The 23,706-nt window shown below is 46.0% G+C and overlaps 16 non-coding genes and 2 pseudogenes across 16 annotated transcripts; 12 read left to right on the forward strand and 6 right to left on the reverse strand.

Moving 5' to 3' along the window:
- Window positions 1–147: 147 nt before the first annotated feature.
- On the reverse strand, window positions 148–311 carry LOC142402490 (U1 spliceosomal RNA). Its single transcript, XR_012773375.1, has one exon. It is a non-coding gene; the product is annotated as a U1 spliceosomal RNA (small nuclear RNA).
- Window positions 312–1,132: 821 nt separating this feature from the next.
- On the reverse strand, window positions 1,133–1,245 carry LOC142372025 (U5 spliceosomal RNA). The gene has a single exon (XR_012768174.1). It is a non-coding gene; the product is annotated as a U5 spliceosomal RNA (small nuclear RNA).
- A 799-nt stretch (window positions 1,246–2,044) lies between these two features.
- LOC142371001 (U5 spliceosomal RNA) lies at window positions 2,045–2,157 on the reverse strand. Its single transcript, XR_012767946.1, has one exon. It is a non-coding gene; the product is annotated as a U5 spliceosomal RNA (small nuclear RNA).
- A 602-nt stretch (window positions 2,158–2,759) lies between these two features.
- LOC142400928 (5S ribosomal RNA) lies at window positions 2,760–2,878 on the reverse strand. The gene has a single exon (XR_012773001.1). It is a non-coding gene; the product is annotated as a 5S ribosomal RNA (ribosomal RNA).
- A 364-nt stretch (window positions 2,879–3,242) lies between these two features.
- Window positions 3,243–3,422, reverse strand: LOC142370328 (U2 spliceosomal RNA; annotated as a pseudogene).
- A 1,098-nt stretch (window positions 3,423–4,520) lies between these two features.
- Window positions 4,521–4,700, forward strand: LOC142370430 (U2 spliceosomal RNA; annotated as a pseudogene).
- An 8,328-nt stretch (window positions 4,701–13,028) lies between these two features.
- Window positions 13,029–13,192, forward strand: LOC142366366 (U1 spliceosomal RNA). Its single transcript, XR_012766798.1, has one exon. It is a non-coding gene; the product is annotated as a U1 spliceosomal RNA (small nuclear RNA).
- Window positions 13,193–13,740: 548 nt separating this feature from the next.
- LOC142366246 (U1 spliceosomal RNA) lies at window positions 13,741–13,904 on the forward strand. Its single transcript, XR_012766764.1, has one exon. It is a non-coding gene; the product is annotated as a U1 spliceosomal RNA (small nuclear RNA).
- Window positions 13,905–14,452: 548 nt separating this feature from the next.
- LOC142402252 (U1 spliceosomal RNA) lies at window positions 14,453–14,616 on the forward strand. Its single transcript, XR_012773325.1, has one exon. It is a non-coding gene; the product is annotated as a U1 spliceosomal RNA (small nuclear RNA).
- Window positions 14,617–15,166: 550 nt separating this feature from the next.
- Window positions 15,167–15,330, forward strand: LOC142366109 (U1 spliceosomal RNA). Its single transcript, XR_012766720.1, has one exon. It is a non-coding gene; the product is annotated as a U1 spliceosomal RNA (small nuclear RNA).
- Window positions 15,331–15,878: 548 nt separating this feature from the next.
- On the forward strand, window positions 15,879–16,042 carry LOC142402258 (U1 spliceosomal RNA). The gene has a single exon (XR_012773326.1). It is a non-coding gene; the product is annotated as a U1 spliceosomal RNA (small nuclear RNA).
- Window positions 16,043–16,590: 548 nt separating this feature from the next.
- LOC142402265 (U1 spliceosomal RNA) lies at window positions 16,591–16,754 on the forward strand. The gene has a single exon (XR_012773327.1). It is a non-coding gene; the product is annotated as a U1 spliceosomal RNA (small nuclear RNA).
- Window positions 16,755–17,299: 545 nt separating this feature from the next.
- Window positions 17,300–17,463, forward strand: LOC142402546 (U1 spliceosomal RNA). The gene has a single exon (XR_012773390.1). It is a non-coding gene; the product is annotated as a U1 spliceosomal RNA (small nuclear RNA).
- A 548-nt stretch (window positions 17,464–18,011) lies between these two features.
- Window positions 18,012–18,175, forward strand: LOC142366400 (U1 spliceosomal RNA). The gene has a single exon (XR_012766807.1). It is a non-coding gene; the product is annotated as a U1 spliceosomal RNA (small nuclear RNA).
- Window positions 18,176–18,723: 548 nt separating this feature from the next.
- LOC142402474 (U1 spliceosomal RNA) lies at window positions 18,724–18,887 on the forward strand. Its single transcript, XR_012773370.1, has one exon. It is a non-coding gene; the product is annotated as a U1 spliceosomal RNA (small nuclear RNA).
- Window positions 18,888–19,435: 548 nt separating this feature from the next.
- On the forward strand, window positions 19,436–19,599 carry LOC142366188 (U1 spliceosomal RNA). Its single transcript, XR_012766739.1, has one exon. It is a non-coding gene; the product is annotated as a U1 spliceosomal RNA (small nuclear RNA).
- Window positions 19,600–20,147: 548 nt separating this feature from the next.
- Window positions 20,148–20,311, forward strand: LOC142366439 (U1 spliceosomal RNA). Its single transcript, XR_012766816.1, has one exon. It is a non-coding gene; the product is annotated as a U1 spliceosomal RNA (small nuclear RNA).
- A 253-nt stretch (window positions 20,312–20,564) lies between these two features.
- On the reverse strand, window positions 20,565–20,677 carry LOC142370778 (U5 spliceosomal RNA). Its single transcript, XR_012767880.1, has one exon. It is a non-coding gene; the product is annotated as a U5 spliceosomal RNA (small nuclear RNA).
- Window positions 20,678–23,706: the final 3,029 nt, after the last annotated feature.

Here is a 23,706-nt window from a genome sequence, read left to right on the forward strand (position 1 = left end):
GATTTCCCATCCCTCCCTCTCCATGGATTTGATTGACAAATCTTTTACCCAATAATATGCCTTATTTGTCCTAAAGTCTAAATCCGATTTTGCACTTTGTACGAGCTGAGGGCCTTGCCAAGGGATATTCACATTATACAGTCAAATCAGGGGAGAGCGCGAACGCAGTCCCCCACTACCAGAAATTATGCAGTCGAGATTCCCACATTTGGGGAATTCGCAAGGGTCAGTACAGCCGGTGTGCAATGGCTGAGCCTCGTCCTGGGTGAACCACCTTCTTGATCATGGTGTCTCCCCTGCCAGGTAAGTATGAGTTGGAACTGTCAGAGGCTGACACCTCTTTTCCAGGTGCCTCACTCGGCCGGACGGTGCAGCAAATTCAACTGTCTGCAGTGCCATGCCAGCAGCTAACCTGAATCTGAAAAGCTTGCAGATTAAAACAGTCCGGCTTTTCTTCATCTTTCTGATCTTCTAGATGATAAAATAAAGCATTTCAGGTGGTTTAGTTAATAAAATTAAGCATTTAAAGCTGCAGTCGGCAAGTTTTCAAAATTCCGAGTCTAAAGTCGGAAAATTTGAACTGATACAACTTTCAGGTCCCTCCCCCAACCTCTAACAAGCTCCGAATCGCCCCCCAAACCCCTCCCCCTCTGTGGACGAGGTTGTGCACGTGAGTTCACACCAGTTTGAGCGCACACAAGCTGGGGCAGACTCACGCTCAGCAGCGTGTGCACAAGCTGTGATTGACAGGTAGGATTCCTCCACCCTAACTTGATTGGTTAAAAAACAGCCGGGAGCGCTCGGTTTTTGTAAGCATGATTACAGGCTTCAGAGGGAGCTACAGATTTCGTTATTTTTCCTAAACAGACTATTTAATATTCTACTTCCAGAATCCCATGACAGTTCAAGCTAATATGACTTAAAAAAAAGTTGCCGACTGCCGCTTTAAGGTGGTTTAGTTGATAAAATGAAGTACTTGAGATGGTTAAATCCATGAAAATGAAACATTTGATGTGGTTTTGTTGATAAAATAAAGCATTTCAGGTGGTTTAGTTGATCAAATTAGGCATTTCAGGTGGTTTAGTTGATAAAATGAAGTACTTGAGGTGGATTAAACCACCTCAAGTACTTCACCCGCAAAGGTAAAGCCTTCCAAAAATAGAAACAACTCATTAATGTTGCTCTCCACGGAAGTCTTTAGTAAAAGGCAAAAGACTTGTACGTTATGAAGAGAAACCAGAGTACGAGTAGTTGACACTGCGGGAGCAGTGCATCAGGCTAGTTGGCATAGCCACCTTCCCCATGATGAGCTTTGCTTGGTTGAGACAATCCGGCTTTTCTTCATCTTTCTGATCTTCTAGAAAATTCCTAAAGAAATTTGATGGGTGCCAATCTACTGCCCGCCCAATAAAAATTTTTTTTAGTTTAGTTAAAGTCGAGAGTCTCTTGTCACATAAACTTTGAATGAGGTCTCTGTGATGTCGGATGGCTGAGTTATGGCAACTCCAAAATAGGGCAGTTTCTGGCATTTAGGCAAAAGTGCCTTCTTTTTCACTCCTATAACCATGGGTATTAATCCTGATAGAAATATCTTGAACAACCCCTATAAAGTTGAGAGTCTCCTGTCACATATAAACTTTGAATGAGGTCTCTGTGATGTCGTATGACTGAGTTATGAGGCCTCCAAAACAGGGCTTTTTTTTTTTTTAGCATTTTTGGCTCGTTAAGTATTTGACGTGGTTTAGATCATGAAAATGAAACATTTGAGGTGGTTTAGATCATGAAAATGAAACATTTGAGGTGGTTTAGATCATGAAAATGAAACATTTCAGGTGGTTTAGTTGATAAAATGAAGCATTTCAGGCGGTTTAGTTCAGAAAGTTTAGCATTTCAGGTGGTTTAGTTGATAAAATTAAGCATTTCAGGTGGTTTAGTTGATAAAATTAAGCATTTCAGGTGGTTTAGTTGATATAATTAGGCATTTCAGGTGGTTTAGTTGATAAAATGAAGTACTTGAGGTGGATTAAACCACCTCAAGTACTTCACCCGCAAAGGTAAAGCCTTCCAAAAATAGAAACAACTCATTAATGTTGCTCTCCACGGAAGTCTTTAGTAAAAGGCGAAAGACTTGTACGTTATGAAGAGAAACCAGAGTACGAGTATTTGACACTGCGGGAGCAGTGCATCAGGCTAGTTGGCATAGCCACCTTCCCCACGGTGAGCTTTGCTTGGTTGAGACGCTCGCTCCTCGGCCGACATGGTAGGAACAATCGGGCCCTATTCAATGGCTGCTTTGTCTTTTACTCTGTGCAAAAGACTAGGGGTCTTGAGGCTTTGTTCTGACCGCTCATTGGGTGTAGAGCTTTTTTTCAAGCAATTCTCCCAGTCGGCCCAATCCCAGAGCCATCTCAAAGTGGAGTTCACTTTCACTCTCTTTTCGCAGACTAAAAGCCAGAGTTTTATCTCAGAAGCTAAGCAGAGTCGGGCCTGGTTAGTACTTCGATGGGGAGACCGCCTGGGAATACCAGGTGCTGTAAGCCTTTTGGCTTCTCCAGGCGCATGCAGTTTGACTGCGTCAAATGCAAAGGCAGTCCCTGTTTGACTTTTTGGAACTGCTCCTTTGTCAGGACAAAGTTAAATGTCTGAGGATCAAAGGCAACAATGACCTGGGACATCTTAGCAGATCCAGGATCAGCAAGATGGATCACAGGGTGATCAACAGATGTTTCAACAAAAGACATGCAGAGAGAAGAGAAAAATGCTTACAGCACCTGGTATTCCCAAGCGGTCTCCCATCCAAGTACTAACCAGGCCCGACCCTGCTAGGCTTCCGAGTTCGGACGAGATCGGGCGTGTTCAGGGCGGTGTGGCCGTAAGCCACAGTCCCCGTGACAAATATGTGTTACATAGGTGCTGGAACCATACGTTGCCCCTATTTTACCAGAGAGTTGGCTAGAAAGGCTGATGTTGAGCCTGCACGTCGACTTCCCTGATGTGATTGTTCTCTGCAGCTGAAAATGGGACTCTCAGATAACTTAGTGTGTGTCTGTCAAGCTCCTCTGTTCTCTGTGTGTAGTTTTGTGTTCATGGTCATACAGAGAAACCAGGGAAGCTCAATCCCACGACGTGCTCATAAGCTGCGTCTTTTCTAAACATTATAGTTCTATTTTAGAAGTCAGAATACAACGGCTCCCTGAAACTACCACCATGTACCGCTGGTTTTGTTATTTCACAAGAGTTGGGAAGAGTGCACCGTTCCCGGCGGCACTGCAGTACCGGGTCGATGCGTGGAGTGAACGGAGCAAGCCCCTTTTTCAACCCCTGTGCCTAAAAATCCATTTAATATGTAGTCCTCATATAGAGGACGTATCAGATATTAAACTGATAAGAACAGATTTTTTTTTTCTTTTGAAAAAATTTATTGGCAATAATACATCACATTTTCATAAAAACTTCATATTTAAGACATATGTTTTACCTATGAATAAAAACATCAATAAATAAGTGTAATCTGTATAACCACATTTAAAACAACAACAATAAAACAAGTTTTTCATGGGATGTTATAGATAAGGTCAATGTTGTCTAAGGTAAAAGTTACATGTGAAGTAGTTCTCATGCGAGTAGCAGTTTGTATTGAGTTTCTTTAAAAAGGAGTGCATTAGTTAAAATGCTCTCTTCCAAGTCCATTTTTTGTGCAGGAGCGCAGTGAGTCCCTACCCAGGGAAACTCATTTCGCTCCCCCAAACAGTAGGTCTCTCGGGATCCTGTCGTGGTGCTCAGAGGAGATCCCCACCCTGTTGCTCCTTCCCACCTGCCACACCCGGAGAGCCAGGCCGTCGCTGCTTTGACCTTTTTGTGTGTAGCTCCGGCTCCTTCATCCGAATGGGCACAGAGGCGATTCTTCTTTGTGGATGTGTCCTAGGCCCGCCGCCTGCAGCTCCGGCCGCTTTAGCCGCCGCTGCGGCCATCCGGATCACAGCCACGGGGGGGATCTGCATGCGCAGCATGCGCAGGTTGAGATCGCTGACAATCCCCGGGAGTGCATAACGGACCTGACTGGCAGGATCTCATGAGCCACCATCCACGACAGGTCCCGGAGTCTGTTTGGGAGAGCGGAATGGTTGACGTTGCACCAAACTGTTGAGGGCTCGCCGAACGCGAGCCCACGCACTGGACTCACTGGTTCCCGCTCCTGCACAACAGAAATCAAAGAGCGGTGGTTTGTTAAAACATGCAACTCCTCTGCCTCCAAGTTAAAATGCTTTAAGAACGTCTGGATAAAAGCATAGGATGGTGGCAGGCTAAAAGACACAGGCACTTTTAGGTCGGTGGGTAAAATCTTCAGTCTTCTGAGGTAAGAACCCATCCAGAATCATGTCATTGCTTTAGTTTTGGGGTTTCCGGATGGGTCTGTGGCCTGTAGGATGTGCAGTGTAGTGTATCTGCTTGCTAAAAACAAATAAAAATCAGGCACTCCTTTTCCTCCCTTCTCTTTTTGTTTCAATGTATTAGTGTCAATAAATTTTTTCAAAAGAAAAAAAAAATCTGTTCTTATCAGTTTAATATCTGATACGTCCTCTATATGAGGACTACATATTAAATGGATTTTTAGGCACAGGGGTTGAAAAAGGGGCTTGCTCCGTTCACTCCACGCATCGACCCGGTACTGCAGTGCCGCCGGGAACGGTGCACTATTCCCAACTCTTGTGAAATAACAAAACCAGCGGTACATGGTGGTAGTTTCAGGGAGCCATTGTTTCCTGACTTCTAAAATCGCTTCTCGGCTTTTTGGCTAAGACTGCGATCGCCACCTTTGGGTGGATGATTTTATGCATTTCAGCATTAAATTCTCACGCTTTGGAGGTTAATTTTGTGTTTGGTCAAATTATTCCAACTCTTTGTATTTGGTGTTCTTTATCAAAAAATGTTCCTGTATTACCCCCTTTTTTCAAGTTTTTACTTTTTTGAACTCGTCCAAGGAGTTTCAGCTGAAACAAGGTCGGTGTCCCGTTTTTTTAGGAGAGGAAGGTAAGTATCCCTTTTAGTACTTTTTTATCCAATTTTTACTCTTTTATTGGGTTTTTAGTGTGATATTTATTATTGTTCTTTTAAGCTTTTTGTTTAAAACTGTTTGTGGTGCCTCCATCATGTCGGCTAACTATGCTGGCATCAGGAGGCACCACAGCGCTAGATTTTTATTTAAAGAAAAGGAAGGAAAGCTTATAGAGATTTCCAGATTGGACTTCTCCCGGAAGCTAATCCAAAAAACATTGAACTTCAAGCCAGACGATTTGAATTGCATCCTGTAATTGCCTTTTAACAAGGAATTTGGTTTTCGCACTGCAGCTTTGCTGCAGGAGTTTTGGACGAGATTTGTAAATGTGCAAGCCCAGTTTTCTGCGTTTACTGACAATACTCTGAAGACAGTAATTGTCAGAATGTTCAATGAAATGTTGAACGCAGAAGATATCTGTATATGGTTGGGAAGATTCTGCACTGTTAAAGGCCAAGCAATGAAGGTGAGGGATGTCGATGGCATCTGGAACTGCGCCTGGAGGGTCCCCATCCAACAATGGCAAGACCCCCAGGGCTTCCAGGGCCTGAAACATCTCCCATCAATGATTGTCTTGGGAGAAAACAGAGGCTACATCCACAACCAGGGACAGCCCAAACTCTGCTGCAAATATGGGGAGCACAGGCACCTGGTGTACTAATGGCAGAAAGTGCAATCTCTGTGGAGAATTAAACCACCTCTTCAGAGATTGCCCAAAATCCTTTGCCAACAAATTGAAATCCAAAAAAACGCGGGAAGGAAATGGAGGGCAGACAAGGCAGTTAACGAGCTACTTGAAACAGTAGCTGGAAAATTCAAACTTCCCGCCAAAACCTCTGAATGGTGGACAGCAGTCAGGTGAGGCCGAGGAGGGGGAGGGGCCTGCTACACCCCCACCAATGGAGAGCTCTGGAGAGGAGGAGGTGGTGCAGGCAGAAGGCGGAGCTAGTTCAGAATGTGAAGAAGTCCAATCACAGGATGATAGCGAGGATGCCTCCCTCCCAGATGCCCAGCAAACAAAGAGGCTTGCATCAGAATTGTCCACTGATTCTCCTATAGCATATAGTGTCAAACTCAAGGCCCGCGGGCCAAATGTGGCCTGCGAGAGCTTAAAAGGTCTGATTGTCTAAAAATAAAATCAAAATAAAGTCAAATACGTGCAGTGACCAAAAGCTACATTTCCACACAATGCATGCTGATTATGTTACGCGCGAACTGGACTGCAATGTTTCTAAATCGATGTGATTTTCCCAACAAGCTGAATTGAGAAATACAAATAATGTTCCCAAAATGTCCAGGAAGAGAAATATTGATGCAGATGCCCTTCCATCTGCATCAATTTTTCTGTTTCAAGAAAGATTGGAAGGCAAATACATGTTTTTGCTTCAAGGAGAAGAAACGGTATGTCTTTTGTGTTGTGAGGCGGTGCCTGTTGTCAAAGAGTACGATCTACGTCCGCATTCTGAGACCAAACACGGAGCTCAGAGCCAACATTAGGCATCAAGAAAAACACCAAACTGCCAAAGAATTAAAAGGAAAACTGCAATCGCAGCAGAATGTGTTCGCTAAAACTGGAAACAATGCGGCAGTAAAAGCTAGCTTTGTTTGCTATTTCAAGTTTGGAACAAAGCAAATGTCATAACTTTTCTTTATTCACTTGGATAGTTTGATCATTGACGGATGGAGTTGATGTGGGTTTCATCACCTGACAAATTAAAAGGATTTATGATATAATAACAGAACAACAAGCAAACATGTATTTTTTTTACATCTATGCAAATATATATGTAATATTTGTAACTTGAATAAGTAATAAATTCAGAGTTATTTAACATTTAGGAGTAGTTACATTTATAAGTTACATCTGGCCCTTTGAGGGCAACAATTATGCTGATGTGGCCCTCGGTGAAAATGAATTCGACACCCCTGTCCTATAGTCTCAGAGAAGAGGGGAAGAGCTGGGACTACCTCAGACAGTTCATCTGTGGAGGAGCCCAGAGTCTTCCCCTCCAATTCACCAAATGAGGTCTCTTTTTTAAATGTAGTTCTGCAATCAACCCCTAGAGACTCAAAGTTTAACAAAACCTTGCAACAGAGGCCAACCCCCAGAGTCCGACCGGGGAATAGAGCTCAACACCCTCGCCTCTCACCTGTAGAAGTGAAGGAAGAGCTCCGTTCACAAGAAATTACATAACTGCTTTTAAGACATTTTAAGATTTCAAGATTTTAACCTCTTAAATATTTATGGCTTTAACGAAAAAAATGACCGGTATGACCTTTTAGAAGACCTGCAGTCCCACATGCTAGGTAGGGCACCACTAGTTTTAGGGGGTGATTTTAACTGTATTTTAAGCAGGAGTGACAGAAAAAGAGCAGGGGAATTTTTTAACGTTGACAAAACATCGGTTTTATTACAGGGCATATGCAAGGATTTTAAACTTCAGGACTGTTTTAAAACCATGCATCCCAGAGAGGAGGGCTTCACCTGGTTCAGTGGTGATGGCACCAGAGCCTCTCGTATAGATTACCTTTTTACACGGGACTGCCCACCAACCGATGCTAGATTGACCCCCGTTTTCTTTTCTGATCACCTGATGCTTTCCTGCACCCTATCACTATCTTCGGGTGTGACTTCCGGAAGTGGTCTGTGGAAACTAAACTGCTCCCTTTTAAAAGAAGATGAAATAGTTAGTCAGTACCGGGAGCAGTACCACGAGTGGCAGACCATTCAAGACTTTTACGATACACGTGCACACTGGTGGGAAATGGTGAAGGAAAAGACCCAGACTTTCTTTAGACAGGCAGGTAGGAGAAAAAAGAATAGGGAAAACAGACGCATGATGGGACTGCAGAAGCGACTACAGCGCTATTTTAAATTAAACCAACAAGGGATGGATTTTAATGATGAAATTAAACAAGTGAAAACAGACATGTCGGTTTTAGCAGATATTAAAAGTAAGGGTGTCATTTTAAGAAGCAGGGAACGAGAAATAGAGGAAGGAGAGAAGTGCACAAGGTATTTTTTTAAGAAAATTGTGAATAAAGGGGGGGGCATTTTAAAGCTAACAAAAGAGAACGGGTGCACAGTTGATTCAATGGAAGAAATTAAACAAGCTGTTGAACAATTTTATCGTGAATTGTACGAACAAAAACCTGTTGAAATGGACACCATGACAGAAGTTTTAAATGTCACAGAAAAAACAGTAAAAGACAGTGTGCTTTTAACCCAAGATTTTACAATTTCAGAGTTAAATAAATGTTTTACAAATTTTAAGAAAGGGAAGTCCCCAGGACAAGATGGACTTCCCTTGGAATTTTATTTGACCTTTTGGGATATTTTAGCACCTGACTTGTTTACTGTTTTTATGGAATTTGAGCAACTTGAGCGACTTCCTGACAGTTTTAGAGCAGGGATAGTGACTCTTCTTCACAAAAAAAAAGACAAGACTGACTTGAAGAATTGGAGACCGATTACACTTTTAAACTTTGACTGTAAACTTTTTAGTAAACTTTTAGCCTCACGTATGTCCTTGTTTTTAGAAGACCTAATTCACCCGGATCAAGCCTGTGCCATCCCGGGGAGGAAGATAACCGACAGCCTCGTACTGATCCGAGACACCATCTGTTATGCGAGAGACAGAAACATTCGGCTAGCAGTCCTAAATTTAGACTTTGAGAAAGCCTTTGATCGGGTCTCGCACCAGTACCTTTTCCAGGTACTGCAAAAAATGGGGTTCCCAGAAAGGTTTATAGCTTGGGTGGGTCTGCTGTACCGGGGCATTACCAGCAAATTCCTAGTTAATGGGCATCTGACGAAAGCAGTAAACATCCACTGCGGTGTCCGTCAGGGTTGTCCGTTATCTGCCCTCCTCTACATCATCTGTGTGGAACCACTGGCACAGAGCTTGAGAAGGGACCACCGAATCAATGGGGTGAGAGTCCCGGGGTACTGGGGATTAAATTTGACAGGGAAGGAGGAGGGTCATCAAATTGGCCAGACGTGGTAGGGAAAGTCAAGCAAAGACTAGGGTACTGGGGACTTAGAGGACTGACCATTGAAGGAAAGGTTTTAATCATCAAAGCTGTGATTTTACCTTTGCTTTTACTAATGACGCGACCTGGCTCAAAAGCCATATCAAAAAGGAGGAAGCACACGGTTTGTAAGTTATAAGGAAATCAAATTTATTTAAAACAATTCGAACTTAAGCTACGAATTCAACAAAAGTAAAACAATGGGATGTGGCAATCAGTCATCAGTAGTGTAGTGGTGTTATGGAGCATAAATGTGCGGCAAAGGTGTTGTATGGTGCGAAACATAACAAAAGGATAAAGCAAACAATCCCAAAACACAATGCTGTTCTCACAAACCCAGCCAGGAACCAAAAGGGAAGAATTAACAAAATAAGGCGGCTTAAATCCACTCCCACAGACGGCCAGGTGTACGAGCTGCCGCAATCACTGCTGCACACTCCAATCAGCTTCCTGGTCTGAGGGAGGAGACAAAGGCTGTGTTCGAAACCACCTACTTTTCCTACTATTCCTACTAGTCATACTTTTTTAAGTTCCCGGATGTACACTAGATATATACTAGATTCGCCGAAATGTTGAGTATTCATCATGAGGTTACTTGTCACACTCAAAATACCCAAGATGCAACGTAATGTGAGCCATCGCCATTTGAACAGTCAAATTCCGTTAACGGGACGAGAGCAGTCAAAACGGCGAAACCGGAAGTGCGTTGCTCACTGCGGCTAGCTTTTGTAGCGCCGAATTCATGGGAACAAAATTGTAAATAGCCAGTATTTTGTCAGATTTTTAACACCTTGGGGGTCTAAATGACTACTTTCTCATCTGAAAATGTTTCAAATGTTGCTAAAGTTATATATTTACAGAGTTTATAGCTTAAGCGAAATCAGCTTTTCAGGCCGGCTGATTTCGGCTCGGGCAGGAGTGAAGTGCACTGTGTGTAAACGCTCTGCATACTGTCAGATCGATGAGTATGCCATTTTCAAGTATGTAGTAGGCGGTTTCGAACACAGCCAAAGAAAGAGGGAGGAGAGAGACATGCCCAGCACATGTCCCCCTAAAAAGAGGTTCAATATAGGGAACCGAAATATGTAAAAAACCTAGTAGGTACAACACACAACCAGCACTATTAAATGCTCAATGAAAAGTTATCAAAAAAAACAAATCAGAGAAAAAACACTTGCCCCATTAGCAGTTTAAAGTCCAACCACTGCCATCTGCCCCCAGCACACCAAACTCTTGCTCCTCAGCAACAGAGATTTGCCTAGGATTTCTGTGAGCATTTAAGAGGAGAAAGACAGGAGGCAGGAACAGACACCGCAAGCGGAACTGGAAGGGGACATCAACCGATCAAAGTTGTCCTAACACACCAGGTCCCTCGCCAACCCATACTTCTAATGGCCCGAGAGAGGGCATCCGCCACCACATTCTCTGATCCTTTTATGAATCGGATGTCCAACCCATAAGACTGCAACATCACAGACCATCGTATCAGTCTCTGGTTTGGACACTGCAAGGAGTTCAAAAAGGTTAGTGGATTGTGATCCGTGTAGACCACCACGGGTGTAGTGCCTGAAACTACATACACGTCAAAATGTTTCAAAGCCCATATCAAAGCTAGTGCCTCCTTTTCGATGATTGAATAATTTAGTTGGTAGGAGTTAAACTTTTTGGGGAAAAAAAACTCACTGGCTTATCAACACCCAGATCATCAGCTTGCAATAGAACAGCACCTGCACCCACGTGACTCGCATCTACCTGCAGTGAAAAAGGGCGGTCAAACCGTGGTGCCTCAAGAACAGGAGCTGTACATAACAAGGCTTTAATGTTCTCAAAAGCCTGTTGACATTCAGGGGTCCATATATACACTGCCTTTGCCTTCAAAAGGTTAGTGAGTGGCGATGTAACAGTGGAAAAATTGCGATAAAAACACCTGTAGTAACCCACTAATCCAAGAAACCGCAACAGTTCCTTTTTCGTGGTTGGTACCGGATAATTTTCAACCACGCTCACTTTAGCAGCCACAGGACGGACGCACCCCTGACCCACAACTCGGCCAAGATAAGTCACTGTCGCCTTGGCAAACTCAAATTTTGAGAGGTTCACGGTGAGACAGGCCTCAGCCAAGCGACCGAACAGCGCCCTGATGCGCTCGACATGCTGACGCCAAGAGTCAGAAAACACCACCACGTCATCCAAATAGACAGCGCAACCCTCCAGGTCCCCCAGAACACGAGTCATAAGGCGTTGAAATGTCGCTGGCGCATTTCTCAAGCCAAAAGGCATAACCTTGTAAGAAAACAAACTGTGCGGTGTCACAAATGCAGAAATTTCATGGGCCCGCTGAGTTAAAGGGACCTGTCAGTACCCTTTCAATATATCAAACTTACTTACAAACTTAGCATGACCAACCTCATCTACACAATCTTCCATACGAGGAAGTGGGAACGAGTCAGGTCTGGTGACAGCATTAACTTTCCTGAAGTCAGTGCAAAACCTTGGTGTGCCGTCTGCTTTGGGTACCGTGATGCAAGGCGATGCCCAGCTTGAGGAGGATGGCTCAGCTATTCCATTCTCCAACATATACTTAATTTCGGCATCCAGATACCTGGGTTTTTCAGCATTGACACGAAAAAAACGTTGACGAATAGGCTGAACATCTCCCACCTCAATATCGTGTTCAATAAGGAGGGTCTGAGTAGGCGTATCACCAAACAAACATGGTAAAGACCTAATCAACTCTGCCAACTCTGCCCTTTCTAACTCTGGCAGATGTTGCAACAATGCCTCAAGGTTACAGAGAGCCTCAGAGTTTTTCAGCCGCCCATGTGTTAATGCTTGATCAACAGCTGGTAACCCATCCGCCTCCACCTCACTCACCAACAAAGGTGTAGTGACTTCTGATGCTCTAGTTGCTAAACATGCTGGATGAGAATTCGCCGCGATAACCTGTGCACCATACCCAGGTGATTTTGACGCACGCTCATAATATGGTTTTAACAGGTTCACATGACACAATTGGGTGGTTTTCCTGCGCTCTGGAGTCGAAATCAAATATTTAAATCGGAAAGCTTCCTTAAAACTGTGTGTGGGCCATTAAATTTGGCTTGAAATGGCGAGCCTATGATGGGCAACAGCGCCAGTACTCGATCACCAGGACTGAAAACCCACCGTTCCGTACGTCTATCATAGAGCTTTTTCATTTTTCCCTGCACATGCTCCATTTTCTCCCTGGCCAGTTCGCCAGCTGCCTAAAGTCTACGCCGAAAACCATTCACATAGTCTAACAGGTTCCGGGGAGGGTCCTCCCCCATCCACTGGTCCCTCAAAATGGCTAACGGACCTCGTACAGTATGGCCGAACACCAAGTCATTTGGGCTAAACCCTGTACTCTCTTGAACTACTTCCCTAGCCGCAAGCATTAACCAGGGCAAACCCTCCTCCCAGTCACCTTCCATTTGAATGCAATTTGAACGTAGCAACGACTTCAACGTTTGATGGAAACGTTCTAATGCTCCGTGACTTTGTGCATGATACGCAGATGCTTTGTTATGCTTGATGTTAAGCTGCTTCAACACTTGAGAGAAAAGGTGTGAGGAGAAATTCGAACCCTGGTCACTTTGAATGATTTTTGGAATGCCAAATATAGAGATGAATTGTGACAACGCTCTCACCACCGACCTAGCAGTGATGGTACGCAACGGGTATGCTGCTGGATAGCGAGTGGCTTGGCACATTACAGTGAGAAGATAGATAGTACCGGATTTCAAGCGAGGGAGGGGGCCCAAACAGTCCACGATCACATGCTCAAAAGGTTGATTGACTGCTGGAATTGGTAATAGAGGAGCAGGTTTTAGAGTCTGATTGGGCTTACTTGTTAGTTGGCATGTGTCCGGCCGAGTGAGGCACCTGGAAAAGAGGTGTCAGCCTCTGACAATTCCAACTCATACTTACCTGGCAGGGGAGATACCATGATCAAGAAGGTGGTTCACCCAGGACAAGGCTCAGCCATTGCACACCGGCTGTACTGACCCTTGCGAATTCCCCACATGTGGGAATCTCGACTGCATAATATCTGGTAGTGGGGGACTGCGTTCGCGCTCTCCCCTGATTTGACTGTATAACGTGAATATCCCTGGGTAACTCTACCTTGGTTTTTGTCCTGGCGATGCTGCTTTAACGACACCTTTCCATCTTTAAAACCCATGTTTTGCAAGGTTTGCTGAATGCTGCGGCAGGTCTGCACAGCTGATATGCAGCTGCGTAGTTGTCAGGTGAGGTCATACAGTGCAGTCACCCCAGGAAGGTGGGCGTTGCCTTAGTGATGGCAACAACGAGATGAGAATACGGCAGCATTTCTGCACTGGAGATATTAAGCCGTGAGGTTTTGCCTCAACTAAGAATTTTCCCAGTGTGGGTGGGTGTGGCTCTAGAGATGGGGAGAGTGGAAAAACTAAATCAATTTGTGCTCCAAGTTCCTTGGTTGTTGAAACAAGAACTGATCAGAAAGATGAAGAAAAGACAGACTGTTTTAATCTGCAAGCTTTTCAGATTCAGGTTAGCTGCTGGCATGGCACTGCAGACAGTTGAATTTGCTGCACCGTCCGGCCGAGTGAGGCACCTGGAAAAGAGGTGTCAGCCTCTGACAATTCCAACTCATACTTACCTGGCAGGGGAGATACCATGATCAAGAAGGTGGTTCACCCAGGACGAGGCTCAGCCATTGCACACCGGCTGTACTGACCCTTGCGAATTCCCCAAATGTGGGAATCTCGACTGCATAATTTCTGGTAGTGGGGGACTGCGTTCGCGCTCTACCCTGATTTGACTGTATAATGTGAATATCCCTGGGCAACTCTACCTTGGTTTTTGTCCTGGCGTTGCTGCTTTAACGACACCTTTCCATCTTTAAAACCCATGTTTTGCAAGGTTTGCTGAATGATGCGGCAGGTCTGCACAGCTGATATGCAGCTGCGCAGTTGTCAGGTGAGGTCATACAGTGCAGTCACCCCAGGCAGGTGGGCGTTGCCTTAGTGATGGCAACAACGAGATGAGAATACGGCAGCATTTCTGCACTGGAGATATTAAGCCGTGAGGGTTTGGCTCAACTAAGAATTTTCCCAGTGTGGGTGGGTGTGGCTCTAGAGATGGGGAGAGTGGAAAAACTAAATCAATTTGTGCTCCAAGTTCCTTGGTTGTTGAAACAAGAACTGATCAGAAAGATGAAGAAAAGCCAGACTGTTTTAATCTGCAAGCTTTTCAGATTCAGGTTAGCTGCTGGCATGGCACTGCAGACAGTTGAATTTGCTGCACCGTCCGGCCGAGTGAGGCACCTGGAAAAGAGGTGTCAGCCTCTGACAATTCCAACTCATACTTACCTGGCAGGGGAGATACCATGATCAAGAAGGTGGTTCACCCAGGACGAGGCTCAGCCATTGCACACCGGCTGTACTGACCCTTGCGAATTCCCCAAATGTGGGAATCTCGACTGCATAATTTCTGGTAGTGGGGGACTGCGTTCGCGCTCTCCCCTGATTTGACTGTATAACGTGAATATCCCTGGGCAACTCTACCTTGGTTTTTGTCCTGGCGATGCTGCTTTAACGACACCTTTCCATCTTTAAAACCCATGTTTTGCAAGGTTTGCTGAATGCTGCGGCAGGTCTGCACAGCTGATATGCAGCTGCGCAGTTGTCAGGTGAGGTCATACGGTGCAGTCACCCCAGGCAGGTGGGCGTTGCCTTAGTGATGGCAACAACAAGATGAGAATACGGCAGCATTTCTGCACTGGAGATATTAAGCCGTGAGGTTTTGCCTCTCAACTAAGAATTTTCCCAGTGTGGGTGGGTGTGGCTCTAGAGATGGGGAGAGTGGAAAAACTAAATCAATTTGTGCTCCAAGTTCCTTGGTTGTTGAAACAAGAACTGATCAGAAAGATGAAAAAAAGCCGGAGTGTTTTAATCTGCAAGCTTTTCAGATTCAGGTTAGCTGCTGGCATGGCACTGCAGACAGTTGAATTTGCTGCACCGTCCGGCCGAGTGAGGCACCTGGAAAAGAGGTGTCAGCCTCTGACAGTTCAAACTCATACTTACCTGGCAGGGGAGATACCATGATCAAGAAGGTGGTTCACCCAGGACGAGGCTCAGCCATTGCACACCGGCTGTACTGACCCTTGCAAATTCCCCAAATGTGGGAATCTCGACTGCATAATTTCTGGTAGTGGGGGACTGCGTTCGCGCTCTCCCCTGATTTGACTGTATGACGTGAATATCCCTCGGCAACTCTACCTTGGTTTTTGTCCTGGCGTTGCTGCTTTAACGACACCTTTCCATCTTTAAAACCCATGTTTTGCAAGGTTTGCTGAATGCTGCGGCAGGTCTGCACAGCTGATATGCAGCTGCGCAGTTGTCAGGTGAGGTCATACAGTGCAGTCACCCCAGGCAGGTGGGCATTGCCTTAGTGATGGCAATAACGAGATGAGAATACGGCAGCATTTCTGCACTGGAGATATTAAGCCGTGAGGGTTTGCCTCAACTAAGAATTTTCCCAGTGTGGGTGGGTGTGGCTCTAGAGATGGGGAGAGTGGAAAAACTAAATCAATTTGTGCTCCAAGTTCCTTGGTTGTTGAAACAAGAACTGATCAGAAAGATGAAGAAAAGCCGGAATGTTTTAATCTGCAAGCTTTTCAGATTCAGGTTAGCTGCTGGCATGGCACTGCAGACAGTTGAATTTGCTGCACCGTCCGGCCGAGTGAGGCACCTGGAAAATAGGTGTCAGCCTCTGACAGTTCCAACTCATACTTACCTGGCAGGGGAGATACCATGATCAAGAAGGTGGTTCACCCAGGACGAGGCTCAGCCATTGCACACCGGCTGTACTGACCCTTGCGAATTCCCCAAATGTGGGAATCTCGACTGCATAATTTCTGGTAGTGGGGGACTGCGTTCGCGCTCTCCCCTGATTTGACTGTATAACGTAAATATCCCTGGGCAACTCTACCTTTGTTTTTGTCCTGGCGTTGCTGCTTTAACAACACCTTTCTATCTTTAAAACCCATGTTTTGCAAGGTTTGCTGAATGCTGCGGCAGGTCTGCACAGCTGATATGCAGCTGCGCAGTTGTCAGGTGAGGTCATACGGTGCAGTCACCCCAGGCAGGTGGGCGTTGCCTTAGTGATGGCAACAACGAGATGAGAATACGGCAGCATTTCTGCACTGGAGATATTAAGCCGTGAGGGTTTGCCTCAACTAAGAATTTACCCAGTGTGGGTGGGTGTGGCTCTAGAGACGGGGAGAGTGGAAAAACTAAATCAATTTGTGCTCCAAGTTCCTTGGTTGTTGAAACAAGAACTGATCAGAAAGATGAAGAAAAGCCGGAATGTTTTAATCTGCAAGCTTTTCAGATTCAGGTTAGCTGCTGGCATGGCACTGCAGACAGTTGAATTTGCTGCACCGTCCGGCCGAGTGAGGCACCTGGAAAATAGGTGTCAGCCTCTGACAGTTCCAACTCATACTTACCTGGCAGGGGAGATACCATGATCAAGAAGGTGGTTCACCCAGGACGAGGCTCAGCCATTGCACACCGGCTGTACTGACCCTTGCGAATTCCCCAAATGTGGGAATCTCGACTGCATAATTTCTGGTAGTGGGGGACTGCGTTCGCGCTCTCCCCTGATTTGACTGTATAACGTAAATATCCCTGGGCAACTCTACCTTTGTTTTTGTCCTGGCGTTGCTGCTTTAACAACACCTTTCTATCTTTAAAACCCATGTTTTGCAAGGTTTGCTGAATGCTGCGGCAGGTCTGCACAGCTGATATGCAGCTGCGCAGTTGTCAGGTGAGGTCATACGGTGCAGTCACCCCAGGCAGGTGGGCGTTGCCTTAGTGATGGCAACAAAGAGATGAGAATACGGCAGCATTTCTGCACTGGAGATATTAAGCCGTGAGGGTTTGCCTCAACTAAGAATTTACCCAGTGTGGGTGGGTGTGGCTCTAGAGACGGGGAGAGTGGAAAAACTAAATCAATTTGTGCTCCAAGTTCCTTGGTTGTTGAAACAAGAAGAAAGAAAGATGAAGAAAAGCCGGACTGTTTTAATCTGCAAGCTTTTCAGATTCAGGTTAGCTGCTGGCATGGCACTGCAGACAGTTGAATTTGCTGCACCGTCCGGCCGAGTGAGGCACCTGGAAAAGAGGTGTCAGCCTCTGACAGTTCCAACTCATACTTACCTGGCAGGGGAGACACCATGATCAAGAAGGTGGTTCACCCAGGACGAGGCTCAGCCATTGCACACCGGCTGTACTGACCCTTGCGAATTCCCCAAATGTGGGAATCTCGACTGCATAATTTCTGGTAGTGGGGGACTGCGTTCGCGCTCTCCCCAGACTTGACTGTATAACGTAAATATCCCTGGGCAACTCTACCTTGGTTTTTGTCCTGGCGTTGCTGCTTTAACGACACCTTTCCATCTTTAAAACCCATGTTTTGCAAGGTTTGCTGAATGCTGCGGCAGGTCTGCACAGCTGATATGCAGCTGCGCAGTTGTCAGGTGAGGTCATACGGTGCAGTCACCCCAGGCAGGTGGGCGTTGCCTTAGTGATGGCAACAACGAGATGAGAATACGGCAGCATTTCTGCACTGGAGATATTAAGCCGTGAGGGTTTGCCTCAACTAAGAATTTTCCCAGTGTGGGTGGGTGTGGCTCTAGAGACGGGGAGAGTGGAAAAACTAAATCAATTTGTGCTCCAAGTTCCTTGGTTGTTGAAACAAGAACTGATCAGAAAGATGAAGAAAAGCCGGACTGTTTTAATCTGCAAGCTTTTCAGATTCAGGTTAGCTGCTGGCATGGCACTGCAGACAGTTGAATTTGCTGCACCGTCCGGCCGAGTGAGGCACCTGGAAAAGAGGTGTCAGCCTCTGACAGTTCCAACTCATACTTACCTGGCAGGGGAGATACCATGATCAAGAAGGTGGTTCACCCAGGACGAGGCTCAGCCATTGCACACCGGCTGTACTGACCCTTGCAAATTCCCCAAATGTGGGAATCTCGACTGCATAATTTCTGGTAGTGGGGGACTGCATTTGCGCTCTCCCCTGATTTGACTGTATAACGTGAATATCCCTGGGCAACTCTACCTTGGTTTTTGTCCTGGCGTTGCTGCTTTAACGACACCTTTCCATCTTTAAAACCCATGTTTTGCAAGGTTTGCTGAATGCTGCGGCAGGTCTGCACAGCTGATATGCAGCTGCGCAGTTGTCAGGTGAGGTCATACAGTGCAGTCACCCCAGGCAGGTGGGCGTTGCCTTAGTGATGGCAACAACGAGATGAGAATACGGCAGCATTTCTGCACTGGAGATATTAAGCCGTGAGGTTTTGCCTCAACTAAGAATTTTCCCAGTGTGGGTGGGTGTGGCTCTAGAGATGGGGAGAGTGGAAAAACTAAATCAATTTGTGCTCCAAGTTCCTTGGTTGTTGAAACAAGAACTGATCAGAAAGATGAAGAAAAGCCAGACTGTTTTAATCTGCAAGCTTTTCAGATTCAGGTTAGCTGCTGGCATGGCACTGCAGACAGTTGAATTTGCTGCACCGTCCGGCCGAGTGAGGCACCTGGAAAAGAGGTGTCAGCCTCTGACAGTTCCAACTCATACTTACCTGGCAGGGGAGACACCATGATCAAGAAGGTGGTTCACCCAGGATGAGGCTCAGCCATTGCACACCGGCTGTACTGACCCTTGCGAATTCCCCAAATGTGGGAATCTCGACTGCATAATTTCTGGTAGTGGGGGACTGCGTTCGCGCTCTCCCCTGATTTGACTGTATAACGTAAATATCCCTGGGCAACTCTACCTTGGTTTTTGTCCTGGCGTTGCTGCTTTAACGACACCTCTCCATCTTTAAAACCCATGTTTTGCAAGGTTTGCTGAATGCTGCGGCAGGTCTGCACAGCTGATATGCAGCTGCGCTGTTGTCAGGTGAGGTCATACGGTGCAGTCACCCCAGGCAGGTGGGCGTTGCCTTAGTGATGGCAACAACGAGATGAGAATACGGCAGCATTTCTGCACTGGAGATATTAAGCCGTGAGGGTTTGCCTCAACTAAGAATTTTCCCAGTGTGGGTGGGTGTGGCTCTAGAGACGGGGAGAGTGGAAAAACTAAATCAATTTGTGCTCCAAGTTCCTTGGTTGTTGAAACAAGAACTGATCAGAAAGATGAAGAAAAGCCGGACTGTTTTAATCTGCAAGCTTTTCAGATTCAGTTTAGCTGCTGGCATGGCACTGCAGACAGTTGAATTTGCTGCACCGTCCGGCCGAGTGAGGCACCTGGAAAAGAGGTGTCAGCCTCTGACAGTTCCAACTCATACTTACCTGGCAGGGGAGACACCATGATCAAGAAGGTGGTTCACCCAGGACGAGGCTCAGCCATTGCACACCGGCTGTACTGACCCTTGCGAATTCCCCAAATGTGGGAATCTCGACTGCATAATTTCTGGTAGTGGGGGACTGCATTCGCGCTCTCCCCTGATTTGACTGTATAACGTAAATATCCCTGGGCAACTCTACCTTGGTTTTTGTCCTGGTGTTGCTGCTTTAACGACACCTGTCCATCTTTAAAACCCATGTTTTGCAAGGTTTGCTGAATGCTGCGGCAGGTCTGCACAGCTGATATGCAGCTGCACAGTTGTCAGGTGAGGTCATACAGTGCAGTCACCCCAGGCAGGTGGGCGTTGCCTTAGTGATGGCAACAACGAGATGAGAATACGGCAGCATTTCTGCACTGGAGATATTAAGCCGTGAGGGTTTGCCTCAACTAAGAATTTTCCAAGTGTGGGTGGGTGTGGCTCTAGAGATGGGTAGAGTGGAAAAACTAAATCAATTTGTGCTCCAAGTTCCTTGGTTATTGAAACAAGAACTGATCAGAAAGATGAAGAAAAGCCGGACTGTTTTAATCTGCAAGCTTTTCAGATTCAGGTTAGCTGCTGGCATGGCACTGCAGACAGTTGAATTTGCTGCACCGTCCGGCCGAGTGAGGCACCTGGAAAAGAGGTGTCAGCCTCTGACAGTTCCAACTCATACTTACCTGGCAGCGGAGATACCATGATCAAGAAGGTGGTTCACCCAGGACGAGGCTCAGCCATTGCACACCGGCTGTACTGACCCTTGCGAATTCCCCAAATGAGGGAATCTGGACTGCATAATTTCTGGTAGTGGGGGACTGCGTTCGCGCTCTCCCCTGATTTGACTGTATAACGTAAATATCCCTGGGCAACTCTACCTTGGTTTTTGTCCTGGCGTTGCAGTGAGCACTCTTCAGCCGTTTCAGATGGTACAACTTTGCACTCCCGCCCGCTCCACTGAGCACCATTCAAACAACAATTTAGCGCTCCAGCTTTGAACATGGGCACGGTCTCAACAAATAAGGTGACTCTACTCCGAGAAGTCACTTGGCACAGCAAGAAGATTTCCTTTGCACAGACAGAATGGGCTTCAGCCGCAAAGGTAAAGCCTTCCAAAAATAGAAACAACTCATTAATGCTGCTCTCCACGGAAGTCTTTAGTAAAAGGCGAAAGACTTGTACGTTATGAAGAGAAACCAGAGTACGAGTATTTGACACTGCGGGAGCAGTGCATCAGGCTAGTTGGCATAGCCACCTTCCCCACGGTGAGCTTTGCTTGGTTGAGACGCTAGCTCCCCGGCCGACCAGGCAGGAACAATCGGGCCCTATTCCAATGGCTGCTTTGTCTTTTACTCTGTGCAAAAGACTAGGGGTGTTGAGGCTTTGTTCTGACCGCTCATTGGGTATAGAGGTTTTTTTCAAGCAATTCTCCCAGTCGGCCCAATCCCAGAGCCATCTCAAAGTGGAGTTCACTTTCACTCTCTTTTCGCAGACTAAAAGCCAGAGTTTTATCTCAGAAGCTAAGCAGAGTTGGGCCTGGTTAGTACTTGGATGGGGAGACCGCCTGGGAATACCAGGTGCTATAAGCCTTTTGGCTTCTCCAGGCGCATGCAGTTTGACTGCGTCAAATGCAAAGGCAGTCCCTGTTTGACGTTTTGGAACTGCTCCTTTGTGAGGACAAAGTTAAATGTATGAGGATCAAAGGCACACCAGCAAGTTCCTGGAGGTCCACATGGCGTCTTTCATAGTGGCTAGGGTGAGCCACTGCTTGGCAAAGTCATTCTTTTTTATTTTTGTTTGGCTCACCCCATAGAGCACGAGTTGTGCTGTGAGGACCTCCCTTGCTGGCAAGTACGGGAATTGCAAGGAGCCGGCTGTTGCCCACTGGTCTGCAGCAGCGCTGCACTCCCAGAGCAGGTGCCTCACCGACTCGGGCGCGCCACAACCAGGTCGCGGGCAGGTTGAGATCGCTGACATGCCCCGGGAGTGCATAACGGACCTGACTGGCAGGATCTCATGAGCCACCATCCACGACAGGTCCCGGAGTCTGTTTGGGAGAGCGGAATGGTTGACGTTGCACCAAACTGTTGAGGGCTCGCCGAACGCGAGCCCACGCACTGGACTCACTGGTTCCCGCTCCTGCACAACAGAAATCAAAGAGCGGTGGTTTGTTAAAACATGCAACTCCTCTGCCTCCAAGTTAAAATGCTTTAAGAACGTCTGGATAAAAGCATAGGATGGTGGCAGGCTAAAAGACACAGGCACTTTTAGGTCGGTGGGTAAAATCTTCAGTCTTCTGAGGTAAGAACCCATCCAGAATCGTGTCATTGCTTTAGTTTTGGGGTTTCCGGATGGGTCTGTGGCCTGTAGGATGTGCAGTGTAGTGTATCTGCTTCCTAAAAACAAATAAAAATCAGGCACTCCTTTTCCTCCTTTCTCTTTTTGTTTCTTCATTACATCTCTCCTCAGTCTTTCCCACTTGGAGCCCCACAGAAAATAAAAAATGGCTCGGTCCAGGTCTAAAAGTACTTTTCTAGGTGGGATAAAAACAGAACTGATTAGTAAAAGCAAAGGTAAAATCACGGCTTTGATGATTAAAACCTTTCCTTCAATGGTCAGTCCTCTAAGTCCCCAGTATCCTAGTCTTTGCTTTACTTTCCCTACCACGTCTGGCCAGTTTGATGTCCCTCCCCCTTCCTTGTCAAAATTAATCCCCAGTATTTTCTGTTTTGTCTGGGTTATAGTCACGGGGAGTCCTGTTGTCTCAGTCGCTGTCCATGGCCCATAAAATTGGGCTTGGGTCTTGTTTCTGTTTAGTTTTGCCCCAGAGGCCCGTCCATACCAGTCGGTCAAGTCCAGAGTCCTGTTGATAGATAATAGGTCTGTACATAAAATGTTCACGTCGTCCATATATAAAACACACTTTGTCAATTGTCCCCCGCTCCCCGGGACTCTCACCCCATTGATTCGGTGGTCCCTTCTCAAGCTCTGTGCCAGTGGTTCCACACAGATGATGTAGAGGAGGGCAGATAACGGACAACCCTGACGGACACCGCAGTGGATGTTTACTGCTTTTGTCAGATGCCCGTTAACAAGGAATTTGCTGGTAATGCCCCGGTACAGCAGACCCACCCAAGCTATAAACCTTTCTGGGAACCCCATTTTTGGCAGTACCTGGAAAAGGTACTGGTGCGAGACCCGATCAAAGGCTTTCTCAAAGTCTAAATTTAGGACTGCTAGCCGAATGTTTCTGTCTCTCGCATAACAGATGGTGTCTCGGATCAGTACGAGGCTGTCGGTTATCTTCCTCCCCGGGATGGCACAGGCTTGATCCGGGTGAATCAGGTCTTCTAAAAACAAGGACATACGTGAGGCTAAAAGTTTACTAAAAAGTTTACAGTCAAAGTTTAAAAGTGTAATCGGTCTCCAATTCTTCAAGTCAGTCTTGTCTTTTTTTTTGTGAAGAAGAGTCACTATCCCTGCTCTAAAACTGTCAGGAAGTCGCTCAAGTTGCTCAAATTCCATAAAAACAGTAAACAAGTCAGGTGCTAAAAAGGGAAGTCCATCTTGTCCTGGGGACTTACCTTTCTTAAAATTTGTAAAACATTTATTTAACTCTGAAATGGTAAAATCTTGGGTTAAAAGCACACTGTCTTTTACTGTTTTTTCTATGAAATTTAAAACTTCTGTCATGGTGTCAATTTCAACAGGTTTTTGTTCGTACAGTTCACGATAAAATTGTTCAACAGCTTGTTTAATTTCTTCCATTGAATCAACTGTGCACCCGTTCTCTTTTCTTAGCTTTAAAATGGCCCCCCCTTTATTCACAATTTTCTTAAAAAAATACCTTGTGCACTTCTCTCCTTCCTCTATTTCTCGTTCCCTGCTTCTTAAAATGACACCCTTACTTTTAATATCTGCTAAAACCGACATCTCTGTTTTCACTTGTTTAATTTCATCATTAAAATCCATCCCTTGTTGGTTTAATTTAAAATAGCGTTGTAGTCGCTTCTGCAGTCCCATCATGCGTCTGTTTTCCCTATTCTTTTTTCTCCTACCTGCCTGTCTAAAGAAAATCTGGGTCTTTTCCTTCACCATTTCCCACCAGTGTGCACGTGTATCGTAAAAGTCTTGAAGGGTCTGCCACTCGTGGTACTGCTCCCGGTACTGACTAACTATTTCATCTTCTTTTAAAAGGGAGCAGTTTAGTTTCCACAGACCACTTCCGGAAGTC

This window comes from Odontesthes bonariensis, chromosome 2, assembly GCF_027942865.1.
Source record: "Odontesthes bonariensis isolate fOdoBon6 chromosome 2, fOdoBon6.hap1, whole genome shotgun sequence".
NCBI classification, from domain to species: Eukaryota; Metazoa; Chordata; class Actinopteri; order Atheriniformes; family Atherinopsidae; genus Odontesthes; species Odontesthes bonariensis.